Source organism: Physeter macrocephalus, chromosome 12, assembly GCF_002837175.3.
Source record: "Physeter macrocephalus isolate SW-GA chromosome 12, ASM283717v5, whole genome shotgun sequence".
NCBI lineage: Eukaryota > Metazoa > Chordata > Mammalia > Artiodactyla > Physeteridae > Physeter > Physeter macrocephalus.
Genome location: NC_041225.1, coordinates 76,873,495 through 76,883,180, shown reverse-complemented (window position 1 = coordinate 76,883,180; position 9,686 = coordinate 76,873,495). Strand labels below are relative to the sequence as shown.

Here is a 9,686-nt window from a genome sequence, read left to right as displayed (position 1 = left end):
GAACCCGTGTTCCCTGCATCGGCAGGCGGACTCTCAACCACTGCGCCACCAGGGAAGCCCCTTGTTTCTTATTTTTGATAATACCACAATTCTCCTACCTATGAAGAAAGAGCCCTAAACATTCACACAGTGGAATATCATTCAGCCGTTAAAAAGGAGGAGGAAACCTAAGATATACTGATATGGAACAATCAGCAAGATCTACTGAGTGAAGAAAGCCAGAATTACAGTGTCTATAATATAACACTACTTATATTAGAAAAACAAAGTATATATACATATGTAAATTTTTGTATGTGCATAGAATATCTTGGGAAGGATAACCAAAGACTGAGTCGCTGCCCTAGATAGGACAGCCAGGAGACAAGGTGGCAGAGAAACAAATTTCTTACTATATACCTGTTTGAACCTTTGAATTGTGTACTGTATGCAAAGGGCCAGTGGTTCACTATTCATATTCTAATCTGGGTAAATTGCACCCCTGGAGCTGTGCTGTGTGTGACCTGGGCAGCTGTACACATCCATCCTGCTGTGTGTGTTTTATGTACTAAAAAAAAAAAAAAAAAGTTTAAGAAAATATACTTACTTTTGTTCTGTAGCTTGGACAGAACAGCTATTCTCTGAAACCATCTCAGTTAAAATATCCTAGGATTTCATAGATCTCTGTCTAGACTGTTATTTGCATCTCTGTTACCAACCATCAGAGCTTTTATTATCATTTTAAAAGATTATCCACTCTTCCTTGGGAACTTCCTTCAGTGCTGAAATGACTAGGCAGCTTTTGCTCCTAAGAATTCCACAGTGAGAGTGGGGAAGCATCAACACGGAAACATGCCTAAGGATTTAACCCCCATCTTTGTCCTTCTCCTAGGATCTCTCAATTATCACTTAATATGGACTGAGAACCTGAAAAAGGTCCTTAACGTTTGATCTTGCAAATTCTGCTTCTTGAATTTACCACGTTATCCTAAGGAAAGCATCAGAGCTACACACCAAGATGTATGTACCAGAACGCTCACTGTGGCTTATTTCTCTTATCCAAAAACATGGTCACAAACTAAAGAGCCATGAATATGGAACTAGTGAAACCTAGTACAGTTCATTTAGGGAATGGAATTCCAAATCTTGGAAGAATAACGAAATGGGGAAATGATTACATTATATTGATAAATGAACAAAGCAAGTTACAAAACAGCAGGTAAGGCATTATCCTTAGACTTTCCCAATTTGGTTTTTAAAGAAAATTGAATATCTGTATCTGGAAAAGATATTCACCAATATGTTAATACCGCTTTTCTTTGGGAGATGGGCTTATTATAGATTACTTTAATTTTCTTTTTTGTGTTTGCCTGTATTTTCCAAAGTTACTACAATTAACCTGTTTTCTCTTATGATTAAAAAAGTGTTACCCCCACCCAAAGTCAATTTGGGGGGTTCTATGAGCACTTCAGTTTGCTCCTCATTAGTCCCTGATAGTACTCTGAGGCATGCATATGAATTTTAAATGAGAAACATCAATCTGGGTTATGTAGAGAATTCCTCCAATTTCTACAAGGAGGAGGTAAGAGGAGAAGGGTGGCAGATGGTAAGGGGAGGATAAAACAGCTTAAATAGCTTTGTTACCTTTGTTACAAGTTTTCCTTCCAGGAAGAGTCATTTAATGGTTTTCTAGCTAAATGAGCTATTTTACATTTGTAGAGCTGACAAACTTCACTATTCACCAGGACCATATGCTTTTTTGATATTCATAAAGGCTTTGAAGTCTAAAATATATGCTGTTTAGGAATGTTAGTCTAGACTAGAGAATAATAGCTCTCCCCTAAATAATACATAAGTACCTTTTTAAATTGGCCTTGGCCAGGGGAAATTTTAAAAATAGAAGATATGGGTCAGAATCAAGTTCTATAACTCAGTACAGTCCTTGTAAAAGATTTATGGATTTGGTTGAAGGGTTATTTTAGACACGTTTGTGCATAGCATAAACACAAACTATTTATAAATTTTTTTCAATAATGAAAAAATGAGTCCTAAAAAGACCAGCAGGTGGCATAAATAATTTATTTAATCAAAACTGGCAAGATATGTATTGTAAAAGATATCTTCCCTGACCTTTTGCCCATGAAAAAAATTCTTGAATATTGAGACCAAAATTCCCAATTAAATCATCACTAAAGAAGACTTTACTTAGTTATAAATACAAAAATTGGAATTGCAGGAGAGATGGATCTCATAGATATCAATCCAAAACTAGGTTATAAGCTGTATGCGCAGGCCTATCATTAAACTGAAACACAAAAAACAACAATGTAATGAGAGCATCTAATCTCGATGGTCCACCCAGCATGCTTCAGCACCTCTGAGGTGGGAGGAGTGTGCTGATATCAGAGACTTAGGAAAATCATGTTTTCAAAAGCTATGTGGGTGTGTACCTGTCACAGTAGATTCTGCAACAGCAACAGGAAGCCTCTTCCTTCAAATGCAACTGGAAGATTGGTCTCAACATTCAGTCTTTACTGGGTCCTGGTAAGGCTCCAAGACACTAACCCATCAGATACCTGTTGGTTGCCTTGGATCTGAAATATTTTCCCCATTTACCAACATCTGATGAAACAGCTGAGAGGAAGTGTGTGTCTTCACTTGCTTTGTACCTGTGCCTGTGGAAATAGCTCCCATCAATAGATGTAGTCCTGCAGGTCTTGACTTTCAGCAGTGTGTAGTACAGAGGCAGAAGTCTGTGAGACCAGACATGTCACCTCTAAGATATCTAGAGCCACTTCCTGACCTGCAACCCTCTGGGAGAGCCAGGGACCACAGACTTCTCATCACGGGTTAGAATCCGGATATGTGTACCGTCTAGAACAAACTGCACCAAACTATTAGTAATAATTTCTCTGGAAGGTGAGTTTATAGGAGATTGTCTATTTTATGCTCACTAATATATCTTTAGTGCCTAGTCTTGGGTCTTATACATAGTAGTAGGTGGTAAATAAATACTAGTTGAATGAATACTTTAATGTTTAAATTTTTTGAAATGAGCCTGTTACTTTTGCCATCATAAGGAAAATAAAAGGTTTGCTGGCATTCTCATACTCAAAAGAAAATCATTCTTCTAGAGAATTTTTCCCTAAGTGAAAACCTAGTTATTTTTTCTTCCACAGTCTTTATTTGAATGAATTTAATTTTTGAGTGCAAATACATACAAGCTTGACAAAACCCACCTAACTTAAAGAGTGTCTAAATCAGCTAACCAATTATACAGATCACCAGTGACTCATTTCAGAGACTTTCCAGGTGTCTCCGCTACCTATTTCAGTAAACACACACTCCACTTATTACCTTACTGTTTGCTTTCCTGTGGACGCCTTACACACAGCTGCATTTTGAAGCATCACCTCTCATGGTCCTGGTCCCTTCCCCAGGAAGCAATAATGAAAGTCAGCAGCTTTTTCCCAAGTGAGACACCCACTGTGTTGCTCGGTGCCTTGCAGGCAATTCTCGGCTTGCATCCCAGCTGGGCCAAATATTAACTGGAAGGCAATTGGGGTGGAGGGATGTAAAACAAAAATTTCTTTAAAACCATGTGATGGGCTTCCCTGGTGGCGCAGTGGTTGAGAGTCTGCCTGCCGATGCAGGAGATACGGGTGCGTGCCCCGGTCCGTGAAGATCCCACATGCCGCGGGCTGTGAGCCTTGGCCGCAGAGCCTGCGCGTCCGGAGCCTGTGCTCCGCAACGGGAGAGACCACAACAGTGAGAGGCCCGCGTACCGCAAAAAACAACAACAACAACAACAACAAAAAACAACCATGTGACAAATAATGTCTGGTGTTCAAGTCTACCCCACAAAAGTTGGATTCACACATAATATAATTGAAACCATCCAAATTTTGGTGTATAGATATAGTACGCACGTAATATGTATTTGTAGAATGAATGGATACTGATAGTGCTTCTTAGCAAGAGGAATTTATAGACTGAGACCCAATCTTACTCTGCACTGCCCAAGGAGGTACCTTCTCTGCTTCAGTCACCTGGCAGCTTACAAGTTGGCTGTTGGTATTATAACTTGGGAGATGCTGTATTGGTGTCTTAGACAAAGTGTCTTCTGGTTGAAAGTCACTTGAGGGGCCTTATTGTAAGGGCTCCAGCCTGCTGGGGCTCACATCTTCTGGTGTGGCAGTTTTCAGAGAAGGAAGGTTGTGGGCTGGAAACAGAAGAGGTTTCTATTGTGTTTGGTGTTTTAGCTTAGATTCATTTAGTAGTAAGGAATTGAGATTCACTAAAGTTAAAGGGGATTTATTATAAGGCATGATAACAAGTCTCTAGCATTAGTCCCAAAGGAGTCATGCAGAGCTCATTCATATGCTATGAATACACGTCTGCACTGTTCTAGCCCCCCTGCAAACTGGCAGGCTTACTGTATTGGGCAGTAGGGTAAGGTCATTGGTTAGCCTGAAGACTGACAAACCACCCTGGTGAATGAGCTGTGGCCCAGAAGGACACGATACAGAATCAGTGGGAACAGATCATAGCTGTCTAGCCATGAGGACTGTGAGGGCCCCTTAAATATGTTTAGTATATTTGGGTATCTGGTTTAAGAAACCTGGGTGCATTTCAGGCTACTATGGACTCAGGACTGACCCTGAATACTATCTAAATGAGGAGAAATTTCTCCTTAGGCCATAACACACATATGCACACATATACACTCAGGAAAATATGATGCCTGGCGCATTAATGTTGCCCAAGACCCTGACACTAAAGTCCCACTCAGGTCTGCCTCTGTGTCAAAGTGCTCAGGATACAAATTATGTCATCATGACCTTAAAAATTGATGGCTATAATGAAGTTTCAGGCAATGTGACAAAGTAGCATTCTAAGTATGTAAAGCAGTGTAAAATAACCGGTTTGGGCACAGGGAGGGATGCAGCAGCTAGAGAGAAAGTGTGTCAGGCCTTCTTCGCAACTGATGTCATACCACGTCATAAACAATTCCCAGAAGGACTGGCCTCCCTGCCCCCTCCATTCAACTATCCTTGCCTTTCCTGTGAGCCTTTAGACTATTATCATTAACATAAAAAACTTTATATACATTGAATGAATATGCCTTAACTTGTTCAGCAGTATTAACGCTCATAATTTTGACTTCTTTAGCTGTAATTTTCACAGGGGATGGTTGCATTCTGAAGAGGGAGTAAAGCTCTTGCCCTGGTCCCAGGTGTCCTCATTGAGTCCCTAATATTGCCTAAAGCTGCCACCACTGAAGGAGTAGGTCGTCAGAAGGAGAACAGCCACATCCTATGTATAAGATGAGCTTAAAAAATCACATAGCACTTTCATTCATCCATTCAGCAAAAGTCTTGGAATGGCTGCTATTGCCAGGCACCATGCCAGGCTCTGGAGGATATGGCAATGGGTAAATTAGACAGGGTTCCTGCACTCAGGGAGCTTGCAACCTGCGCGGGGGTGGAGGAAGGGGGAGATGAACATCAAACAAATAATCACAAATAATTACTTAAAACAAATTACACTGAGATCTGGGCAATGAAGCACATACTGTAGTGGGCCAGAATTACGGGAGAATCAAATTCAGATGGGGAGGGGACTGTGGTCAGGAAGGGCTCTGAGGAAGCAACTTCTCAGCTGAAACTGAAGGAGAAGCTGGAGTTAGCTAGGGGAAGAACAAGGGGGGAGAGCCTTCCGGGTGGAGGGGACAGCAAGTGCCAAAGCCCTGGGACAGCAGAGGGCTGGACATAGTCAAGGAATTGAATGAAGACCATGTGTTGTGTACTGAGCAAAAACAAGAGTGGCTCAGGATGAGGCAGTTACTCAATTCTTGTCTTTTATTTGAAAGTTTATTGTAAGGAATCTAATCTGTTGCTTTCCATATGGACAAAGCAGGAGTGTGTTAAATGGCTCTAACCCTACAATATCCAGATAGGCAGCCACTTATGGCTATAGAACATCTGGCTGATCCAAACTGAGATGGGCTGTAAGTATAAAACACACACTGGATTTTGAAGACTTGGTATCAATAATTTTTATATTGATTACATATTGAAACAGTATTTTTGATATATTGAGTTAAATATTTCACTAAAATTAATTTCACTTGTTTCTTTTTTTGCTTTTTTAATATGGCTACTAGAAAATTTGATATTACATATATGGCCTGCATTATATTTCTGTTGGACAGCACTGCTCTAAAGTGTTAACTTATATATGAAGAAAAACTACTTGACTATAAGGGAGATTGGGTAATTTAGGAAGGGAGATTAAAGATTTCAGTCCCAGGAGACCTTTAAAAATAGGGCAGCTAGCCAATGACTTGAATTGAATGACTTGAATGACTTAGGACTTTCGTGGGTTTTTTTGGAAGCAGGGAAGAGAAGAAACCACAGAGGCTCTTACGGTGCCTTCCAAGGACAACTGAATCCACTTATTATCAAGTGTTAGTAGGCGAACAAAATCGTTGGAAGGGCTGGAGGAGCAGGTTCTACGTGGAGCTTCTCGGAACAACCCTCAACCCCCAGAATCACACTGCTTCTTCTGTGGGGGCGGGGAGAGTGCTGCTGCCACCACAGGAAACTGATGACCATTGAGCACACTGTCTCCTTGGCCACATCCATGCCTGAAATACACGACTCTCTCCAGATTTTACTGAATTCCAAATTCATAGTCTCACATGCAGGCAGCTGATTGGCAGAACATAAAGTGGCATCTAGCTGAAAGGAACTCCGGGAAGTGCAGTTTTTCGTGTTCCAGCTTTTGCAATAGATCATACCACACTAGAAGCAAGTTGCAGTGGGTATTGACTGAGCCCACAGTACCTACCGTAAAGATGGGGGGAATATTTGCAAGGATGATGATGTAAGAAAGAGAGCTTGTCACATCCAGCCAAGCTGGAGCACACCGCTTTGGTGAGGGAAATGGAGTAAGAGGAATGGCCATGAACATAGATGAACCTTGAAAACATTATGCTAAGTGAAAGAAGCCACTCAAAAAGAACCAAATATTGTATGATTCCATTTATATTAGATGTCCAGAATGGACAAATATAGAGAGACAGAAAGTAGATTAATGGTTGTCTAGGGCTGGGAAATGAACCTTTGATAGAACCTTTCAGCTGGACAAAGGCCTTGTAGAGATCTCAAAGGTGTGCCTTGATTATCATAGCCCCGGGGTATTCCAGTCATCCCCACCCCCACCCAGCATTGCACTCTTCCCAGCTGAGGGCCCAGTTACCATGGAGCAGAGACAAGACATCTCTTCGAGGCCCTACCCACATTTAACCCACAGTGTCTGAGAGCAAAATAATGGTTAGGGTTTTAGATAACTAAATTTGGGGTAGTTTGGTATACATCAATAGAAACCAGTATAGGAAGCATGACCCATTCAAAGAACCAAAAGAAGGTGGTTGGGCAGATAACTGTGGGCTACTCCTAAGCACTTGAAGTAACAATCATCTCTGTTGTTTCTACCATAAGAAATCAAAAGTCAGGTAAAGGAGAAAAAGGCAGGATTAACTGAGATGGGTGTGGTTGGGAAAATTATGGAAATGTGGTTTATACCTCTGTATAACCCCTAAACCAAACAGAGCACATTACTCATTTTCAGCCTTTCCCATTTATTGTAGAGATAAATACAGAGGCCTCTGGCCCTAGCCAGGTTTGCATTACATCAGGCTTCCTTGCAGAGCAGGGCTGAACCAGGGTGGCTCTCACCCCGCCCCAAGCAGCAACCCAGTAGATGACTAAGCTGGCCCCCCAACATGTCCCTGCTCTGTTCCTTGCTGAAGCCAGGCAACAGCTGCAAACCCTGGGGTTGAGACTGACCCATCCCACCTTCAGCAAAATCATCTTTCTATTCGTGGCCCTAGTAGTTGTTTGATCACTGGGGGGAAAAAAAGCAAGAAATTCTATACAGTTTCTTTTGGCTCCGATATGATTCTCCTGTCCCTTGGACCATTCTCCTACAATGGGCATCAGTTTCAAGGACACCCTGCCATGGCTTGCTCTATCCTATACGAATTGTGTACCTTTGCATGAATTCTAAATCAGAAGGCATTCGATCTTTAAGTCATTTGTGCATGGTTTTCACTTTGGAATGCACTCAGGGTGCAGGACAAATGCCTGCTGACCCCATGTTTATTTTTTCAGCTGGTGATTGAAGTTCTGGTCCAGTTATAATAGATGGGAATGCTAATATCTTTTGTCCATTTTCAGCTTTATTGCAAATCTTGCATTGCATAGGGGTCATATTTCTACTCTCAGCATGTAAAGTAAAAGTAATTTTCATGTCTGTGTTTCCAAAGTAAATATCATTGGGTTTGCCCCCCACCTTCACGCCATAGAACTATTTTAAAAAGAAAAGATATGAGTATGGAAGAATAATGTTCCAAGCTTCTGGGGGAATGTTATTAATATATGAGGCTTTTTTAAGTTACAAAGGCTTTTAAAGAACATTCTATAATCTGTGACCACTATTCTGCCTATAATATCTTGCACCTCCTTAATGAATAACAGTACTCCTTTTTCTATGTATTTATTCAATCATTTAATAAATAGTGACTGAGAGCCAGACATTGGGGCTACAAGAGCAATCAAGACAGACAAAATGAAGTTCTGAATTTCATGGCACCTATATTCAGGTTCAGGGAGACAGTAAACAGGTAAACAAATAGATAAGGTAATTTCACATTGAGAAGAATGCTTTGAAGAAAACAAGCAGGGATAAGGAACAACTAAGAGAGGTCACTCTGGGTAGAGTGGTCAGAAAGGCCTCTCTCAGTAGAACCTATGAACTAGCCAGCCATGCAGAGGGCCCGGGAAAAGATGTATGGGCTGAGGGAACAGCAATGCAGAAGCCCAAGGACGGAAAGAGTTTGGAAGAAGTCAGAACGGAGCTGGAGAGGCAGGCAAAAGGCCAGATCATGCAGGACCCTATGGGCCTCCCCACTGAGGTGATTTTTACCAAGGGAGTCACATGATCAGATTTATATTTTTAGAGTGTCACAGCTTACTTTGGCTGACGTGAGGAATGGATAGGAGGTGGGTCGGGGGTCAAGATAGGGAGCCAGAGTCCAGTTAGAAGATTGCAACAGTTCATAAGAAGAGGCTGCTCCTCTTGTGCCATCAGCAAAATATATGTTTTAAGTGTTTTTTAGGCAATGCTCACACATTTGCGCTGGTTAATTCACATGCATTGTGATATAGTTGACTAGTAGGTACTCAGTAGATGTTACGTCCCTTCTCTTGACATCTTTGGTTCTGTATCTCACTATCTGAATGAATCACCATCTTCAATCTCTGAAAATGCAATAAACATATTAATTCAATGCTACAAATGTTTTGAGCACCTGATATGTGTAAAACACTGTGTTAAGATCTGAATATTCAAAAATAAGTGACACTTGGTCTCAACTCTCTAGGAAACTACAGTCTGAAAACAAGCAGCCAGCCTACCAGAGACAAGATGGTGCTGGGCTTTCCTTGTGAGAGTAGAATAAACCCCTCAGAGCCTTGGGAGCAGAATAATTCTACAGACCTCTGGATAGGATTGGGAGAGAAGAAGAATCAGAAAGACTTAGCTCATGTCAGAAATGAAAAGAGAATTTGTATCCTCAACTTCATTTCATCTATGTAGCCCTCCCTGGAGTGGAGCTCCTGCAACTGATTTGCTGGTATGAT

General features: G+C 41.3%; 1 long non-coding RNA gene across 1 annotated transcript in view; it reads left to right on the top strand.

Annotated features, from left to right (window-relative positions):
• The window catches only part of LOC129392648 (uncharacterized), a 65,682-nt gene extending 56,228 nt beyond the window's left edge, over positions 1-9,454 (top strand). Inside the window, exon 3 of the long non-coding RNA XR_008618906.1 lies at positions 9,428-9,454. This is a non-coding gene — a long non-coding RNA (uncharacterized lncRNA). The remainder of the gene's footprint in view (positions 1-9,427) is intronic.
• Positions 9,455-9,686: the final 232 nt, after the last annotated feature.